Source organism: Bos taurus, chromosome 21 (assembly GCF_002263795.3).
Source record: "Bos taurus isolate L1 Dominette 01449 registration number 42190680 breed Hereford chromosome 21, ARS-UCD2.0, whole genome shotgun sequence".
NCBI classification, from domain to species: domain Eukaryota; kingdom Metazoa; phylum Chordata; class Mammalia; order Artiodactyla; family Bovidae; genus Bos; species Bos taurus.
The window spans coordinates 6,948,775-6,969,722 of record NC_037348.1 but is presented as its reverse complement, the minus strand read 5'-3'; the positions used below and the strand labels follow the sequence as shown (position 1 = coordinate 6,969,722).

The following is a 20,948-nucleotide window of genomic DNA, read 5'->3' as shown; positions in this document are numbered from 1 at the left end:
TGAAGTGGGTCTCTTGTAGATGGCATGTATATAAGGTCTTGTTTTTGTATCCATTCAGCCAGTCTGTATCTTTTGGTTGAAGCAATTACTGCATTACATTTAAGGTAAGTATCAATATGTGTGTTCTTATTACCATTTTCTAAATGTTTTGGGTTTGTTTTGGTAGGTCTTTTTCTAGCTTTGTGTTTCTTTTTTAGAGTAGTTCCTTTTACATTTGTTGTAAATCTGGTTTGGTGGTAATGAGTTCTTTTAGCTTTTTCTTGTCTGTAAAGGTTTTGATTTCTTCACTGAACTTGAATGAGATCCTTGCTGGATAGAATAATATTGGTGGTAGCTCTTTCATTTTCATCAGTTTAAATGTATCCTTCCACTCCCTTATGGCCTGCAGAGTTTCCACTGAAAAATCAGCTAATAACCTTATGGGAATTCCCTTGTATGTTATTTGTTGCTTTTCTGTTGCTGCTTTCAGTTTTTTTTTCTTTGTATGTTGTTCTTGTTAGTTTGATTAATAGGTGTCTTGGTGTGTTTCTCCTTGGGTTTATCCTGTATGGGACTCTGAGCTTCCTAGATTTAGGTGACATTTTCCTTTCCCATATTAGGGAAGTTTTCGACTATAGTCTCTTCAGATATTTTCTCAGGCTGTTTCTCTTTCTCTTTAATGTTGGTGCATTTAATGTTGTCCCAGAGGTCTGTGAGAATATCCTCATTTCTCTTCATTCTTTACTCTGCTCCATGGCAGTTATCGCTGCCATTCTGTCTTTCAGCTCTCTTATCTGTTCTTCTGCTTCGTTTATTCTGCTATTGGTTCCTTCCAGTGTTTTTCACGTCATTTATTTTGTTGTTCATCATTGGTTGGTTGTTCTCTACTTCTTCTAAGTCCTTGTTAAAGATTTCTTGTATCTTTTCTATCCATGCCTTCATTCTGCTATTGAGATCTTTGATCATCTTTACTCTCTTTACACTTAATTCTTTTTTGGGTAGATTGCCTAACTTCTCTTAATTTATTTGATTTTGTGTGTTTTTACCTTGCTCCTTTGTCTGCAACCTCCTTCTCTGTTGTCTCATTTTGTCTAACTTGTGGTCTGTCCTTTTCACAGGGGCTTCAGGGCCATAGTTCCTCCTGCTTCTGTTGTTTTGCTCCCTGGTCAGTGAGGTTTGTCCAGGGGCTTGTGGAGGCTTCCTTGTGAAAGGGACTGGTGGATGGAGCTGTGTCTTTCCCCTCTGATGAACAGAGCTGTGTCAAGTTTTGGGGTGTGTGTTTTGGGGTGTCTCTGAGTTTAGTACCACTTGAAGCAGCCTTCCTGCTAATGGATGGGCTTTGTTCCTGTCTTGCTGGTTGTTTGGCATGAGGTGTCAGGCACTGTCACCTCTAGGCAGTTAGGTGGAGACATGTCTTGGAGTCGAGATGGATACCTATGGGAGAGCTCATGCTGATTAATATTTTATGTACCTGGGAATTCTCTGGCAGTCCACTATTCCTGGACTTGGTGGTGCTCCCACTCTGGAGGTCCAGGCCCAACCCCTGACTTGGGAATTAAGAACCCACAAGCCGTGCAGCACAGCCAGAGAAAAAAGAAAATGAAGGAAAAGAACACAGACAAGGAAAACCCAAGACTGATAACAAAGCAAACAGAAACAAATAAGAACAACACTAAAAAAGAAAACAAACAGACCAAACCCAACAGAAATGATGAAAAAAAAAACCAAAAAACAGAAACAAGGAAACAGACAAAAAATAAAAAGCCCCTAACAAACAAAATAACTTAAAAATGAGACTAGTCAATATATACTAACCTAACAAAAATAAAGAATAAAAAATAACACAGAAACAGAAGTAAGTTAAAAGGGAAGAAAACAGCAGAGAGAATAAAAAAAGAGAAAAAGAAAGCACAAAATGAGAAAAAATTAAAAATATGAAAGAAAAAATATACTAGAAGAAATAATAAAAACAACAGCTGAACAATAATAAATAATAGCAATTAGAATCTTTTTCCTGGGGTCTCTGCTGTCAGTGTATTTGCTCCAACAGTGAACCACAGTACACTGGAGGCCATCCAATAACTCTATGTAGGTCTCTGGACCTGCTGTGGGCGCTCACTGTGATCTTGTTTAACTCCCACATGTACTTGCTCCCAAGTTTACTGCCACCAAAGTTAGACTGGTCTGAGTTGTGGGAACACTCGTCTATTCAGGTGTTTCACAGAGGCAGGATATAGCAAGCAGGATCACAAGGATTTAATCTGCAGCTTGTGTAGCTGCATGGAGAGATTTCCTTTCGTTTTCATTAGTCTTGCGGTCTTTGGGACTTAGCTTTGGTTTTGGCCCCACCTCTGCATGTGCACCACTCTCAGGCATCTGTTCATTGATAATATATTTATAGAAAAAGTAAGAAATCAAGTGAGAGTATCTACTGAACCTAAGGAGAAAATTTCAAGCTATATATACATAAATGTATATGTGTGTTTGTATACACCCTATATAATATTAGGCACTATATTACTATATATTGTAACATGTTACTAGTATATATTTCATGTTTATTAGCTTTTTATAAGGTATAACCTTAGATACCAATTTGACATTCAGTTATTGAAAATTATTAATACTGTTTTTCATCTAATTTTTTCTCTTGATTTCTGCTGTATATGCAGTAAAAGTATAAATACGTTTCAGGGGACGTAAATATGTGAAATAGCAGACACAGTAAATTACTCATTTCTAATCATAAATATTATGTATAACATGTTATACCATGCTTAGAGATATATTTGTCAGAAGTAATAATAAGTCATTTCCCTCAAATATTTGCAAATACAGTATTCTAGCCTTGTGTGGTACATATAGCATATATAATTTCAATTTTTGGTTATAAAAAGTTACTTTTACTTAGAAATTATCATGTACCAAAGGTTGCATAGCTAGTTTAGTGACATTGTTTGGGTCTAGGGCCCGCATTTTCTCACTTCACTTGTAATGGACCTTCTCAGTCAAATAACGCCTCAAAATTCCAAGCAAGTTATGAACAAAGAACAACTGGAAATTGCACAAGATGCTCATGTAGAAGGAACATTTCAGTAATGTTTAAAGTTCATGCTTGCTATCTTTCAGACTTTTAATTTTCTTTTAATTTTAAAAGTGGCCATTAGTTTTTGTTGTAATTTTTTTCTTTATCACAATAATGTTTATTTTATAAAAAATGAAAATAATCTTTAAAAAATGTCAACAGGTTATTTATTAGTTTCCTTAACATGAGTATACAGTACCTCTTTTATACTATACCTACAGAATTTAAAAAATGATACTAGAATTATATATTTTCTGCCCACAACAATATATTGTGGACATTTGCTGTAAAATGTTCAACCTTTTTAATGGCTGTGGCATTTTATTATATAAACAGGTCATTCCTATATGCTTGCATATATCTTCCCTCCACATTTTCACTACTTTGGTTGCATTGGGATGAACATCCATATATGTATATATTTTTTGTCTTTGTCTTACTATTTCCTTAGAATAAATTCTTAAAAGTAGAATGGTTTTTTCAAGCGAGGCTGAAAATCTGATTTCTTTTTGAAAATTTTTTTTTAATATTGGCCAACTTGTTTAAAGCCTTATGTCTTGAGGATCATTTTGGGCTATTCATTTGCAACAATAATAATAAATCTTCCTTGGGGCTTTCACTCTCCCTGTTCACTTTACATTTTATCCTTAGGTGAGCACATTGTTTCCCACATGACTCCCCAAAGTGTATTTTTTGCTCTAAGGTCTGGGTCTTATATCTAGCTTCCTTTTTGACATTTTCAATATATGATACATGAATGTCTCAAGTTTATTATATCCAAAATTGAATTTTTACATTCCCTTCTTTTAACAAAGAAATGAGTCATTAGAGATTTTCTCTTGATAGATACCTGTTTATTTATTAAAAACATTCAGTTGTTGATTGCACATAGTTACTTTTATTACAAAGTTTATTTTAGTAACTTTTGGAAAAAATTAATAAATAATTGATTTACCAGAATCACCAAAATGGGATGTTATGATGAAGTCAAAAGTTGGTATCAAGAAAGGCCAGGTTTAGAAAGTAAAGATTACCTTCTGTTTCAAGTCCACACTCTTAAAATGTTTATTTACTTAAGCAACAAATTTCTTTAAAATAGTAAATTGATTTTAAAAGACTGAACATGTTTAATCAGTGTTAGTATGAATTGGTCTGAATCTGAGTGCCAGAGTCCGTGATATCTCTTAAATTAGGACGGCAGAGCCCATGCTGGGAATTTTTAAAAAAATCTTTAAAGAAATTGTTACTGAGGTTTATTTGATTTAAAGTATTATATAATTTTCATGTGTATAGTACAATGATTCACAGTTTTTAAAGATTATATTTGAAGTTACCTATGGGGAATCTTTTTAAGAATGTAGTTCTGATTTTAACAAAAATGACTTAGGTTGGTGTAAATCCTTTTGGAGGAGGTCACCATTACTTTTACAGGGAGGTAGCACAGCTCCACCCATCAGCAGAAAATTGGATTAAAGATTTACTGAGCATGGCCCTGCCCAGCAGAGCAAGTCCCAGTTTCCCCCACAGCCAGTCCCTCCCATCAAGAAGTTTCCACAAGCCTCTTACCCTCATCCATCAGAGGGCAGACAAAATGAAAACCACAATCACAGAAAACTAACCAAATTGATTACATGGATCACAGCTTTGTGTAACTCAATGAAATATGAGCCATACCGTGTAGGGTCAACCGAAGATGGTCAGGTCATGGCAAAGAGTTCTGACCAAATGTGGTGTACTGGAGGATGGAATGGCAACCACTTGAGCATTCTTGCCTTGAGAACCCCATGAGCAGTATAAAAAGCCAAAAAGATACGACTATATTGAATGATGAACCCCCCCTGTCGGTAGGGGTCCAATATGGTACTGGAGAAGTAGCTCCTAAAGGAATGAAGAGGCTGAGCCAAAGCAAAAACAGTGCCCAGTTGTGGATGTGACTGATGGTGAAAGTAAATTCCAGAGCTGTAAAGAACAGTATTGCATAGGAACCTGTAATGTTAGATTTGTGGCTCAAGTTAAATTGGAAGTGGTCAAACAGGAGATGGCAAGAGTGAACGTAACACAGTATTTACCATTTTAACTATTCATAAGTTTTCAGTCCAGTGGCATTGCTAAGCAGTGATCACCACAGTCCATCTCCAGAACCCTTTCATCATCCGGTACTGACACTGTATCTATTAAACACTATCCCTTCTGTCTCTGAATTTGACTACTCTGGGAATATCATATAAGTGGAATTAAACAGTATTTGTCTGTCTGCAGCTGGCTTATTTCACTTAGCGTAATATTTTCAAGGTTCATCCTTGTTATAGTATGTGATAGGATTTCCTTTTTTAAGGCTGAAAAGGATTCCCGTGTGTGTGTGTGTGTGTGTGTGTGTGTGTGTGTGTGTATACAGACACCACATTAAGCTGCTTTGTTCATCTTCCAGTAGACATTTCGGTTGTTTCTATCTTTTGACTATTGTGAATAATTCTCCTGAGAACATTGGTGTGCAGATATGTTATTCAAGTCCTTGCTTTCAATTCTGTTGTGTGTATACCTCAAAGTAGGATTGTTGGATCAGTAGTGATTCTATATTACATTTTTTAGTAAGAGCCATACAGTTTTTCACAGCAACTGTACCATTTCAGATTCCCCAAAACAATGCATAAGGGTTCCAATTTTTCCACATCTACCTTAACACTGGTCCTCTGTTTTTTATTTTTTGTTTGTGTGATAAAATAGCTATCCAAATGGGTGCGAAGTGTTATCTCATGATATGCATTTGCCAAAAGATCAGTGATGTTGAACATCTTTTCATGTGCTTATTGGCCTTTTGTGTATCTTTTTTAAAGAACTGTCTACTCAAGTCCTTTGCCTGTTTTTAAAATGGGCTCTTTTTTTGTGTGGAGTTTTAAGGATTCTTTATGTATTCTAGATATTAATCTCATATCAGATATGTAATATAAAATTATTTCCTCCCATTCTGTGGGTTGCTGTTTTTATTCTGTTGATAGCATCCACTGACACCTTTTGACATTTGACCATGCATGCATGGATTTATTTATGAGCTTTTTGTTCTGTTCCTTTGGTCTGTATGTCCTTATGCCAGTACTATAGTCTTGATTATTGTAGCTTTGTGGAAAATTTGATGTTAGCCAGTATGACTTCCAATTTCTTCCTTTTCAATATTGTTTTGGCTGTTTCTTGATATTACATATGAATTTTTGGAATGTTTTTCCTATTTCTGCAAAAAAATCATTGGGGTTTTGATAGGGGTTGTGTTGAATTTGTAGATCACTTTGGGTATTATTGGTATGTTAACAAAATTAAGTCTTTCAATCTGTGAATGTGGGATTTTTTTTATTGTGTCTGTTTTCTTTGTTTTATCAGTCTTTTTTAGTTTTCAGTGTGTACTTCCTTGACTAAGTTTATTCCTGAATATTTTATCCTTTTTGATGCTATTGTGCATGGAATGATTTTTATTTCAAACTGTTTAGTGTTAGTGTATAGAAATGCAGCTGATTTTTGTGTCTTGATTCGTATTGTACTTTTTTGATGAATTTATTGAGCAAGGTTTTTTGTGTAATCTTTTGGGAACTCTACATATATGATCATGTCATCTTCAAACAGATAATTAGGCTTTTTTCTTTCCAGTTTGGATGCTTTTTATTTGTTTTTCTTGATGTTTTGCTCTGGCTGGAACTTCTACTACATTATTGAATAGAAGTAGCAAAATTCGTTATCCTTGTCCTCTTCCTGAACTTAGAGGAAAAACTTTCAGCCCTACACCATTGAGTATGGTGTAAGCTGTTGGAGCTTTCTCTTATATATTTTTATTATGTTGAGGTAGTTTCTTTCTATTCCTAGTAGGATTTTTTTTTATCATAAAATGATAGTGTGTTTTGTCAAATCCTTTTTCTGCATCAATTGAGATGATTATGTGATTTTTCTCCTTAATTTTTTTAATGTGGCATATCACATTGATTAATTGTAGTATGTTGAACTATTCTTGAATTCAAGCAATAGATCCCACTTCGTCTTGGTGTTCAATCCTTTTACTATGCTGCTGAATTTAGTTTCCTGGCATTTTGTTCAGGGTTTTTGCATCAGTGTTCATAGGGATATGGATCTATACTTTCCTTATAGTGTCTTTGGTTTATTATCAGGCAGAGCTGACCTTAGGAAATGTTTCTTCCTCTTCAGTTTTCAGGAAGAGTCTGAGAAGGATTGGTGTTGGTTCTTCTTTAAATCTTTGGTAGAGCCCACCAGTGAAGCCATCGGGTTGAGTACTTTTCTTTATTAGGAGATTTTTGATTACTTATTTGGCCTTCTTACTAGTTGTAGGTCTATTCAGCTTTTCTTTCTTTCTTCTATTTAGGTTTTGTGTTTCTAGGAATTTGTGGATTTTATCTGGTTTATTCCATTTGTTGGTATACTTTTGTTACAGTAGTCTGCTACTGTCATATTTATTTCTGGTAATATTGTCTCCACTTTCATTTCTGATATTTTATTTGAGTCTTCTTTCAAAACCCATCTAGCTAAAGGTTTGTCCCTTTTTGTAACCTTTTTTCAAAACCAATTTTTGGTTTTGTTGAGTTTTTTTTTACTCTTCTTTTTCTATTCACTTTCTCTGTTCTGATGTTTACAATTTCTTTTCTTCTATTAGCCTTGAGTTTTCTTTTCAGAACAATTTGGGGGCACACTGCCTTAATTACTTTAGCTTTATAATAAGCCTGGTGAATCAGTGGTCCCTGACCTTCTTGACACCACAGACTGGTTTTGTGGAAGACAGTTTTTCCACAGACCAGGGGGTGGGAGTTGGTTTGGGGATTATTCCGTTTCATTGCATTTACTGTGTACTTTATTTCATTATTACATTATGACATGTAATGAAGTAATTATATAGATCACCATAATGCAGAAGCAGTGGGAGCCCTGAGCTTGGTTTCTTGCAACTAGACAGTCCCTTCTTGGGGTGATGGTATATTCAGTTTCTGTAATCTCATTTTGATAGCTGTCACTGCAGAAAACCCCGCTTTACAAAGAGAGGATGTTGGAAATGGAAGCAGGCTTTTCAGAACTTTTGTGGCAATCTCAGGATATGCTGCCTTGACTTTAATCCTGAATGTATGGCGATCTGAAGTTGTCTCAAACATACTTTAAAGGCTGCTGTTATTTGCAGCATCAAGCAGTTGATGCTCTTCTAGCACAGACAAAGTCGATTCACCTGGCTTATTCACAAATGGGTCTTGGATCCGTTCCTTCCCAGTTCAGAGGTCTTTTGTGGTTGGGAAGTAACGCTGACTCTTTTGAAAGCTGACACAGGTGATCATGCACCAGCTGGCAGAAAGAAGACCCTGACTCAGTCTCTTTCAAAATCTCTGCTAATATTTGAAATATGTCAGAAACCCCAATGTTCACTCATTGACCCATAATTCCAGTTTGACTTTGAACACAGCCATTTTTTCTGCTGACTTGAACAGTCGTCTTTCTCCCCTGAAGTGACAGATTGAGTTCACTGAGCAGGTTTAATATGTCACACGAGTAAGCAAGGTTTGCGACCCATTCTGTGTCACTGAAATGTGTTGCTAGTGGTGACTATTTTTCCAAAAGAAATCTCTAGAGCAGCTCTTGTAACTCGAGAACTCTAGCCAGTAATCTACCTTTAGAAAGCTATCTGAGTATAAGAGAAGACATATGTGCTCTGTATTCATCTCCTCACACAGTTACGTGAACAGAGGTGAGTTAAGGCCATGTACTTTAATGTGGTTGATAATTTTAATCACATCCTACAAAACACTGTTAAGTTCGGGTGGCATTTTTTGGCTAGCCAGCATTTCTCTATGGATGACATAGTGTGTAGACTCACATTTGAAAGCAACCTCTTTGACCTGACTAGTGAAACCATAAAGCTGTCCATTCATGGCAGCTGCTCCATCCATATAAATACTGACAAAAAATGACCAGTTCTGTTTCCCTGATATGTAGTCATTCGAAGACTTGCAGCTGTGGTGTTGGTTGGCAACAAAAGTGCACATAATATATCCTCTTGCATATCCTCCTGAAAAATATATTGCATGAAAACAAGCATTATTGTCTTGCTGTCAACACTAGTAGACTTGTCAACCTCAGTTGAGTACCACGTGACTCATTAACCATCCCTGACAACTGTGCCTCAGTATTCTTTGCTGTTTCATCAGTTTGTCTAGTTTTGGTGCTAGTCAAAAAAAAAAAAGAACACGTTTTACCTTTTAAACTGCAGCCTCTGCTGAAAATTCACAATGAATGTCCTCATCAGCAGGCAGGATCAACTCTTCACCATTAGTAAGGGGCTTCTTAGCTTTAGCAATGAGATAAACCATTAAGAATGATGCTCTTAGTGCAGACACGTTTGAAGAAGTGGTGGCCTTCAATGATTGTTCCTGTTCTTTGTGTTCACAGTGTTTTTTTTGAAAAATTCTAAAGACTTGTCTTAATGCAGGGTGCTTGGTCTCCAGGAGGCAGAGCAGTTTGGAATGTTTCATGGCTTTGTTGTGTAGCCAGTTGCCACATACTATGCAAAGCAGGCTTGGAGAATGTGAATCACCTGTTGCAATGAAACCGTAATTTAAATAGGACTCTTGGTATTTCCTTTTAAATGCAGTTTTCATTTTGTTAACAGTCTTAGAATCTTCTGCTGTCTCATCACTAGATCTTTCCCCCTTTGCAAAGAGGCCTTCCAGTGATGTTTTTCTTTTTTACTCATTTTGGCTAGGATTAGCTAGTGGGCTTACCAAAACTATGACTGAGACAAGTGTGCAGTGCAGGAAAGAGATGCAGATGGAAGAGGTAGATAAAATAATGGGCAGGCCATGCACAGAGTAAAATAATATTGGATTCTGCCTTAAAGCCTGGCCCCAGATGCAGCTGTACAAGGAAGTACATCAACTCACTTGCCACTATATAGCCTGCCACCAGGTGCAGCTTGACTGTCACTTGCCACTCACTGATTGGGTTTTGATATGAATCTGGAAGAAGTTGATTTATTATGACTCTGCAGTCAAACCTCTCTGCTAATAATCTGCGTTTGCAGTCCCTCCGCAGTGCCTCAGCTCCACCTCAGATCATCAGGCTTTAGATTCTCATAAGGAGTGCACAGCCTAAGTCCCTTGTATGCACAGTTCACAGTAGGGTTTGCTCTCCTATGAGAAGCTAATGCTGCTTCCGATCTGACAGGAGGTAGAGCTCAGGTGGTAATGCGAGCAGTGAAGAGTGGCCGTGAATACAGATGAAGCTTCACTGGCTTCCTCTCCACTCACCTCCTGTTGTGTGGCCCAGTTCTTAACAGGCCACAGACTAGTAGCAGTCTGTGACCCGGGGGTTGGGGACCACTGTGGTAAATGATGATATGTGAGTCTTTAAGCTTTATCCTTCAAGGTAGCCTTCACTAGTCTTATAACTTTGTATTTCCAAGTGAATTTTAGATTAATATTGTCAGTTTCTGCGTATGGTAAAAGAAAACCTGCTGGTGTTTTGACTGGGATTGCGTGGAGTCTTAATTTGGGGAGAATTGACATCTTTACAGAATTGGAACTTCTGACAATCAGCAAACATTAATTTATCATTTAATGTATTTTAAATGTTTCTCAAGACCAAAATGTTTTGTTTGTTTTCTGTGTTTTGTTTTAGGTAAGTGAAATAATAGCATCTTTTATTTTTTTGCCACTGGGAACTCTTCAGTATAGAAGAAAAAATTGACGTTGAAGGAAAGAAAAGAAGAATTGTTTGAGCCAAGATTTTAAAAAGAAGGAAGGCAGAGTATATGAGATAGATTCTGGTGGGTTGATAGTTGTGATAGCAGGGATTTGAAGAGTTTCTGTTCTGATTGCGCTTTTTGTTGTTGTTCCTGTCAATAGAGTAGGTAGCAAAGTCATCACCTGTGTGAAGGTTAAGGATGAGTGTTGTAGATGTGAGGACATATAATATGGTATTAAATAATCAGCTAGGAAATTGGGAAATAGAAGATTGCTAGGCAGTATGAAGGGAATATTTAAGGTTTGAGGTTCATGATCTTCATGAGTTTAGTCAGAGTAATTATAATTAGCATAGTTGTTTGTTTTTCAGCCATATTCAGCTACATGGGAGTAAGCTGTCCTTGCCAGGGGTCAGTTTTTCCCCAGGAAATATGGGCAGAGGAGGGATAGCCTGAGCCAAAGGAGTAAGAATGTATGAAAATTAAACTGGGTAAGGAGCTATATCCACATAAAGTGGATGAGGGACAGTAAAATGTGACAAGCTTAATAAATTGTAGGACCTACTGGGATCAAAAGATTGTTGGAATTAGGTTATTCGAGTGTGTGAGCTGGACATAACAGCAGGTAGTGGTTAGAGTTATACATGCTAATTTAATTTCATGCTAATACATAATTTACTGTACTGTCACATTTTTTATTGTTTGTATGAATTTTCATGTGATAAATGTATGTTATAGGACAGTCTAGTTTCTTTATGTAACACTTTTGGGACCAGATAGGTTTTGTATTGCTTCCTTTATTCCTCTATTACTCTTTTCAGAAGTTTATCAATTAATACCAGTTTTTTAAATAACTAACTTTTCGCTTTGTCGCTCTCTGTTGTATGTTTATTTTCTGTTTCGTTACTTTTTGCTCTTACCTTTCAGTTCAGTTCAGTTCAGTCGCTCAGTCATGTCCGACTCATTGCGACCCCATGAATTGCAGCACGTCAGGCCTCCCTGTCCATCACCAACTCCCTGAGTTCACTCAAACTCACGTCCATCGAGTCAGTGATGCCATCCAGCCATCTCAGTCTCTGTCGTCCCCTTCTCCTCCTGCCCCCAATCCCTCCCAGCATCAGGGTCTTTTCTAATGAGTCAACTCTTTGCACGAGGTGGCCAAAGTATTGGAGTTTCAGCTTCAGCATCAGTCCTTCCAATGAACACCCAGGACTGATCTCCTTTAGAATGGACTGGTTGGATCTCCTTGCAGTCCAAGGGACTCTCAGGAGTCTTCTCCAACACCACAGTTCAAAAGCATCAATTCTTCGGCACTCAGCTTTCTTCACAGTCCAACTCTCGCATCCATACATGACCACTGGAAAAACCATAGCCTTGACTAGACGGACCTTTGTTGGCAAAGGAATGTCTCTGCTTTTGAATATGCTGTCTAGGTTAGTCATAACTTTCCTTCCAAGGAGTAAGTGTCTTTTAATTTCATGGCTGCACTCACCATCTGCAGTGATTTTGGAGCGCCCCCCCCCAGCCCCCAAAATAAAGTCTGACACTGTTTCCACTGTTTCCCCATCTATTTCCCATGAAGTGATGGAACCAGATGCCACGATCTTAGTTTTCTGAATGTTGAGCTTTAAGCCAACTTTTTCACTCTCCTCTTTCACTTTCAAGAGGCTCTTTAGTTCCTCTTTACTTTCTGCCATAAGGGTGGTGTCATCTGCGTATCTGAGGTTATTGGTATTTCTCCCAGCAGTCTTGATTCCAGCTTGTACTTCTTCCAGCCCAGCGTTTCTCATGATGTACTCTGCATAGAAGTTAAAGAAGCAGGGTGACAGTGTACAGCCTTGACGTACTCCTTTTCCTATTTGGAACCAGTCTGTTGTTCTATGTCCAGTTCTAACTGTTGCTTCCTGACCTGCATATAGGTTTCTCAAGAGGCAGGTCAGGTGGTCTGGTATTTCCACCTCTTTCAGAATTTTCCACACAGTCAAAGGCTTTGGCATAGTCAATAAAGCAGAAATATATGTTTTTCTGGAACTCTCTTGCTTTTTTTGATGATCCAGCTCTTACCTTTACTTTATCATTTATTCTGTTTTGGAGTTCAGTTTTTTTTTTTTTTGTACCTCTTTCAGATGGTTACTTAGAACAGTAGTTTTTGGCCTTTCTACTGAATATATATTTTAAAGCTAAAAATTTTCTTCTTAAGAACAGTTTCAGCTATGTCCTATACATTTTGATAGGAAGTATTTTAAAAACATTCCATTAAAAATTTGTTTTAGCTCTCCCTATGATTTCTCCTTTTACTCATGGGCTGTTTAGAGTTTTATTATTTAATGTTCATATATATAAGGATTTTCTTATATTGTTATCAATTCATGGCTTAATTTGTCTGAGATTACAGACATGCCTGTCCTTTGAAATTTGTTAACACCTAGTTTTGCTCCAGTTTGTGCTCACTTTTGGTAAATGCTTTTTATGCATTTACCAAGAATGTTATTTTCTGCATTTGTTAGGTATAGTTTCTATATGTCAGGTTGTTCATTATAAATTTTTTCCTGTGTCTTCTGGTCTGCTTGTTCTTGTTTTGGTATGTTTGTTCCTTAAATTACTGAGAAAGCTGTGTTAAAATGCACTTGTTAGAATTGTGGACTTCACGTAGTTCTATTCACGTTGGCTTTATATAACATATCCTTGTTTATTAGTTTATTTAGGAAAAAATGGTTTTTACATCTATAAAATTTAATGCAATATTTTAACAAATTAGTCTATGAGGAAGGACACAAATTACCCTCCAAATGAAATTTCTAAAATATTAGAAGCACTTGTAGACGTTTTGAAGCATCTGCTGAGTGTCTCCAAAAGGAGAAGGGGATGACAGAGATGAGATGGTTGGATAGCATCACCAACTCAATGGACATGAGTTTGAGCCAACTCTGGGAGATAGTGAAGGATAGGGAAGCCTGGTGTGTTGCGGTCCATGGGGTCACAGAGTCAGACACGACTTAGCAGCTGAACAACAACAAAACAAAAGGATTGTGCATCTCTAATGTTGCTGGCAGTAAGAAAGATAGTATGGCAGAATTAAGTCAGGCTCAGGATGGTGAGTCTTTGAGCTGTTATCTGCTGTGTGTGTTTATCTTGAATAAATTTCTAGTTGCCTTGCATATTTGGCCCTTGATTTTGCATAGATTTGTATAATGCACCAAACGTGTTGAGAAAATGTTAAATTGTGTAGAAGGAAAGCAAACTTACTGCATGTGATGTCATATAATGTGCATTTTACATCATAACCATGATAATTTACTATGATAAATGGATATTTTATATATTTGTGTGTGTTAGGCACTCACTCGTGTCCAACTTTATGTGACCCCATGGATTGTAGCCCACCAGGCTCTTCTGTGCATGGGATTCTCCAGGCAAGAATACTAGAGTGGGTTGCCATTTCCTTCACTAGGGGATCTGCCTGACCTTGGGATCGAACCCAGGTCTCCTGCATTGCAGGCATATGCTTTACCATCTGAGCTACTAGGGAAGCCCAAAAGATGTAGTTAAAGTTTAAATTAGAAGTGATTGGGGAGTTTTAGTTGATATGTTATATGATTTTTCATGTTAAAAGTAGGAAAAAACAAGCTTCTGATTAGGATTTTGCAAAGAATATCTGCTCTTCAGGAAAAGATACCTGACTTCTGGTGTTACTGGTACATTCAAATTTGGAATTGTGGTGCCTTCCTGGTAAATTGAACAATTATTATAATGAAGTATTCCACTATATTTATACCCATGTATCTATATATATCTTCCTCATGCATTAAAGTTTTCTGTGATAGAGTATAGCCCCACAACCTTTCCTGTGGTTTGTGTCTTACAAAATATATCTTTATTTATGCTTATTCTTTCCATAATCCCATATTTTAGATGTATTCTCTATAATCACTTTATAATTAGGTTTAAAAAAAATCTAATCTGGATTATTTATTGATCCTTTTCCCCCCTCTGTTATTAATAGCTTTGTTAGCTATACAGTTAGCCCTTCATATCCACAGACTTTGTACCTGTGGATCCAATCAACTATGGATTGAAGATATCCCAGAAAAAATTCCAGAAAAATCCTCAGAGCAAAACTTGAATTTACCCCATGCCAGAAACTAATAGCATTTACATTTAATAGGTATTATAAGTAAAATAAGAATGACTTAAAGTATATGAGAGGATGTGTGGTTTTTATGCATATGCTATGCCATTGAAGTCACTCAGTCCTGTCAGACTCTTTGCAATCCCATGGACTGTACCCTACCAGGCTCCTCAGTCCATGGGATTTTCCAGGCAAGAATACTGGAGTGGGTTGCCATTTCCTTCTCCAGGGGATCTTCCCTACCCAGGGATCAAACCCAGGATAAGAGACTTTAGCAACCTCAAATAAAATAGACTGGAATGGGTGAATTTAACTCAGATAACCATTATATCTACTACTCTGGGCAGAAATCCCTTAGAAGAAATGGAGTAGCCATCATGGTTGACAAAAGAGTCCAAAATGCAGTACTTGGATGCAGTCTCAAAAACGACAGACTGACCTCTGTTCGTTTCCAAGGCAAACCATTAAGTATCACGGTAATCCAAGCCTATGCCCCAACCAGTAACGCTGAAGAAGCTGAAATTGAACGGTTCTATGAAGACCTACAAGACCTTTTAGAACTAACACCCATAAAAGATGTCCTTTTCATTGTAGGGGACTGGAATGCCAAGAAGCATCTGGGGTAACAGGCAAATTTGGCCTTGGAATACGGAATGAAGCAGGGCAAAGACTAATAGAGTTTGCCAAAAGAATGCACTGGTCATAACAAACACCCTCTTCCAGCAACACAAGAGAAGACTCTACACATGGACATCACCAGATGGTCAACACTGAAATCAGATTGATTATATTCTTTGCAGCCAAAGATGGAGAAGCTCTATACAGTCAGCAAAAACCAAGACCGGGAGCTGACTGCAGCTCAGACCATCAACTCCTTATTGCCAAATTCAGACTGAAATTGAAGAAAGTAGGGAAAACCACTAGACTATTCAGGTATGACCTAAATCAAATCCTTTATGATTATACAGTGGAAGTGAGAAATAGATTTAAGGGACTAGATCTGATAGATAGAGTGCCTGATGAACTATGGACAGAGGTTCGCAACATTATACAGGAGACAGGGACAAAGACCATCCCCATGGAAAAGAAATGCAAAAAAGCAAAATGGCTGTCTGGGAAGGCCTTACAAATAGCTGTCAAAAGAAGAGAAGCAAAAAGCAAAGGAGAGTTTAAAAATAAAATAAAATGTAAGTTAAAAAAAATAAAAAATAAAAATATTGCTAAAAAACAAAAAAAAAAAAACAAAGGAGAAAGGAATGATACAAGCATCTGAATGCAGAGTTCCAAAGAATAGGAAGGAGAGATAAGAAAGCCTTCCTCAGCGATCAGTGCAAAGAAATAGAGGAAAACAACAGAATGGGAGAGACTAGAGATCTCTTCAAGAATATTAGAGATACCAAGGGAACATTTCATGCAAAGATGGGCTCGATAAAGGACAGAAATGATATGGACCTAACAGAAGCAGAAGATATTAAGACGAGGCGGCAAGAATACACAGAAGAACTGTAAAAAAAGGTCTTCACGATCCAGATAATCATGATGGTGTGGATCACTCACCTAGAGCCAAACATCCTGGAGTGTGAAGTCAAGTCGGCCTTAGAAAGCATCACTATGAACAAAGCTAGTGGAGGTGATGGAATTTCAGTTGAGCTATTTCAAATCCTGAAAGATGATGCTTTGAAAGTGCTGCACACAATATGCCAGCAAATTTGGAAAACTCAGCAGTGGCCACAGGACTGGAAAAGGTCAGTTGTCATTCCAGTCCCAAAGAAAGACAATGCCGAAGAATGCTCAAACTACCACACAATTGCACTCATCTCCCAAACTAGTAAAGTAATGCTCAAAATTCTCCAAGCCAGGCTTCAGCAATACGTGAACCATGAACTTCCAGATGTTCAAGCTGATTTTAGAAAAGGCAGAGGAACCAGAGACCAAATTGCCAACATCCACTGGATCATCAAAAAAGCAAGAGAGTTCCAGAAAAACATCTATTTCTGCGTTATTGACTATGCCAAAGCCTTTGACTGTGTGGATCACAATAAACTGTGGAAAATTCTGAAAGAGATGGAAATACCAGACCACCTGACCTGCCTCTTGAGAAACCTATATGCAGGTCAGGAAGCAACAGTTAGAACTGGCCATGGAACAACAGACTGGTTCCAAATAGGAAAAGGAATACGTCAAGGCGGTATATTGTCACCCTGCTTATTTAACTTATATGCAGAGTACATCATGAGAAACGCTGGGCTGGAAGAAGTACAAGCTGGAATCAAGATTACTGGGAGAAATATCAATAACCTCAGATATGCAGATGACACCACCCTTATGGCAGAAAGTGAAAAGGAACTAAAAAGCCTCATGATGAAAGTGAAAGAGGAGAGTGAAAAAGTTGGCTTAAAGCTCAACATTCAGAAAACTAAGACCGTGGCATCTGGTCCCATCACTTCATGGGAAATAGATGGGGAAACAGTGGAAACAGTGTCAGACTTTATTTTGGGGGGCTCCAAAATCACTGCAGATGGTGACTGCAGCCATGAAATTAAAAGACACTTACTCCTTGGAAGGAAAGTTATGACTAACCTAGACAGTGTATTCAAAAGCAGAGACATTCCTTTGCCAACAAAGGTCCGTCTAGTCAAGGCTATGGTTTTTCCAGTGGTCATGTATGGATGTGAGAGTTGGACTGTGAAGAAAGCTGAGCACCGAAGAATTGATGCTTTTGAACTGTGGTGTTGGAGAAGACTCTTGAGAGTCCCTTGGACTGCAAGGAGATCCAACCAGTCCATTCTAAAGGAGATCAGTCCTGGGTGTTCATTGGAAGGACTGATGGTAAAGCTGAAACTCCTTTGTTTGGCCACCTCATGCAAAGGGTTGACTCATTGGAAAAGACCCTGATGCTGGGAGGGATTGGGGGCAGGAGGAGAAGGGGACGACAGAGGATGAGATGGCTGGATGGCATCACCGACTCTATGGACAGGAGTTTGAGTGAACTCCAGGAGTTGGTGATAGACAGGGAGGCCTTGTGTGCTACGATTCATGGGGTCGTAAAGAGTTGGACATGACTGAGCGACTGAACTGAACTGAGGTTCCTGGAATAAATACCGAGGAACAACTATATATACTCTAATTGACCTCCCTGTGGTTATCCCAGAGATTACCACATACATCTTTCATGTACTGTTGAAGTAAATGAGAACTTTTTCCATTTCCTAGTCATTGAAAGGTTTTAGAACGCTTTAGCTTATTAATATTACCCCTCCAGAAATTATGTACTGTTATTGTTGTGCATTGTAATATTTTAAATTCGACAAAATATTGTCATTATTCTGTTTAGTCAGTATTCATTTAGAGTTACAGATTTACCCTGTTCAATGTATTTCATTTCTTGGTGTATATCCAAGCTGCATCTGGAAGCCCTCTTCTCCTTCTACGTGAAGAAGTCTCTTTAGTGCTTCCTGGTGATAGATTCTCTGATTCTGTTTGACTAAAAATGTCTCTATTTTGTCTTCATTTCTGAAGGGTATTTTTTCACATATAGGATTCTGTTTTGACATTTCCCCTGTTTCCAGCACTTTGAGGACATCATTTTGTTTTCCTCTGGCTTCCATTATTTATTCAAAGCCAGCTATATCTTACTGTTACTCTTAGAGGTAATATTCTTTAATTTATTCTGGCTGCTTTTTAGATCTGTTGCAGCTGTTTCTGTCTCTTTTTTTTCTGTCCATTCCTCCACCTTCCCTCTTTACTTTGATTTGCCTAAGTGTGGTTTTCTGTGTATTTGTTATGCTTGGGAGTTTAGATCTTGAATCTGGCTTGATGTTATTGTTCAGTTTTCCTTTGTGTTTTTAAGTTTTAAACTATCAGGCCCTTAAGTATTTTTTTCTCCCTCCTATGTGGTTACCTTCTTTCTGGATTCTAGTTACGTGTATTTTGGACCTTTTCTTCATGTGTCATATTTTTTCATGTATTTCCCATTTTTGTGTCTTTTTGGGCCTCAGGGTAAGTATGTTTTTCTTTTCTGTCTTCTGGATCATTCTCCAGTTGTATCTAACCTAATGTTAAAGTCATCCATCAGTTTCTTAATTTCTGTTTTTAAAATTGTATTTTTCAATTTTTTGTTTTCCATGTTTTTAGCATTGTTTCGGAGAAGGCAATGGCACCCCACTCCAGTACTCTTGCCTGGAAAATCCCATGGACGGAGGAGCCTGGTAGGCTGCAGTCCATGGGGTTGCTAAGAGTCGGACATGACTGAGCAACATCACTTTCACTTTTCACTTTCATGCATTGGAGAAGAAAATGGCAACCCACTCCAGTGTTCTTGCTTGGAGAATCCCAGGGACGGAGGAGCCTGGTGGGCTGCCGTCTATGGGGTCACACAGAGTCGGACACGACTGAAGTGACTTAGCAGCAGCAGCATTGTTTAAAATTCTTAAAAAACAAACAAACTCCTTTTAACACATTAAAGTAGCTTATTTTATGACATGGTGCTGCCGGATTTTTGCAGAAACTAACTCCTGTGGTTGATGATTTGTTATATATGAATATTGAAACATCTCCGATCAATAACTTCCAGGTAACAAAAGATGTGTTAATGTGACTCTGGTCAATAGTGCATTAAAACTGTTTTCTGCTGGCACCATTATCTGGATCTACTATGGGTCTATTTCTAGTGCTATTTTAAAATCTTGGTTTTCAGTCAGATCTTCATTGGGTTTTTTTCTGTAGACTTTTATGTGAAAAATGGTAAGATAACTTAAATTTGGGGTCTTTTTGCTGATAAGATTTACTTTTGCCAGAACCTTTTGGAAAGATTTTGTTGGTATGCAGCTAGGCTAATGATTCTAGGTTTAGCCTACATTACCTTAATATGGTCAGATTGAAATGATTTGAAGCGATTCTTTCCTTGCATGGCCTCTTTCTGGTTTACCTTTATACAATAGGGTATAGTCCTCTGGATTCTCTCCAGCTTCCCAATGTGTTTACTGAAGCTATTCCTCCTGACTAGACCCTGAATTGAATTTTTGTGCCCCTATGCAAAGAACTGTTGAAAGCTCTGCTTAGCTTCTCAGACTCTCAGCTGATGTTTTAAGAATCAGTGAGTCTTAAGTCTGGTCCCACCTGTTTCATCTAGGTCTCAGAAGAATTTCTGTGCAAATTCTCACTGTCTTGAAAGTTCTTCGGTTTTAAACAGATTACTTTTTGCTCTGCTTTTCTAGTGATACTCAGGGACATAGTGGTTTAAAGCAACCTACTCTACCATTGTCAAAAGCAAAATGCTCAGATATGTTTAGAATTTTACAGATCATACAAGATAATACAGTGCATATACCTTATAGAATTTAACGTATTATCTCAGTGGTGAAATGTGTGAATATTTGTCTTGCTTGCTACAGTGCAAGTTTTCATAATGGGAATTGGGTGCCCTGTCATCTGTTAGGGAACATGATTTGGAATAAGCCAACTTCTATGGTTTATATTATAGTCTGTAAAGAAGCAGACATTCTACAGCACAGCTACTTGTTTGATTGATTCATACAAGTTACTAGCCATCCTTCAGTTCCTCTCATATTTCTTGCTCTTTCTTGGCACAGAGTTTTTGCACATACTATTCTCTGTCTGGTATAAACACCTGCATACTCAGGTTTGAGTATGAAGCAGTTCTCAGTGAAGCCTGCCCTGACCATGAATTTAGGTCAGATAAATGAGTTTTTATACCTACCCATTTTTATGATGGTTTGACTAATGTCTGCCCCTACTAGACTCTGAACTGTGAGGTTAGAAATTTTGCCTTTTTTCCTTGACTATTTTATCACAGGTACCTCGTTCAGTATTTCAAAGTACCTGTTTTGCATAGGTTATTAGTTATTAATAGATTATCAATTAATATATGTATAAATGAAATAACAGGATGAATAAAGGAAGAAATGGAAGAAATGCTGAGATAATAATAAAAATTGAAAGCTCACCGCTTTTGAGCAAAAGCCAAATTTAATCAAACCCTGGATTTGCACGGTACAGTTAAAGTTCTGTAGAGTTACATG

General features: G+C 37.6%; 1 protein-coding gene across 10 annotated transcripts in view; it reads left to right on the top strand.

The window, feature by feature from the left end:
• The window catches only part of MEF2A (myocyte enhancer factor 2A), a 180,566-nt gene that overhangs the window by 71,157 nt on the left and 88,461 nt on the right, over positions 1–20,948 (top strand). Inside the window, exon 3 of one of the 10 annotated variants that reach the window (XM_059878953.1) lies at positions 15,502–15,840. The gene's annotated coding sequence lies outside the window, so the exon portion shown is untranslated. 10 annotated transcript variants of the gene reach the window in all.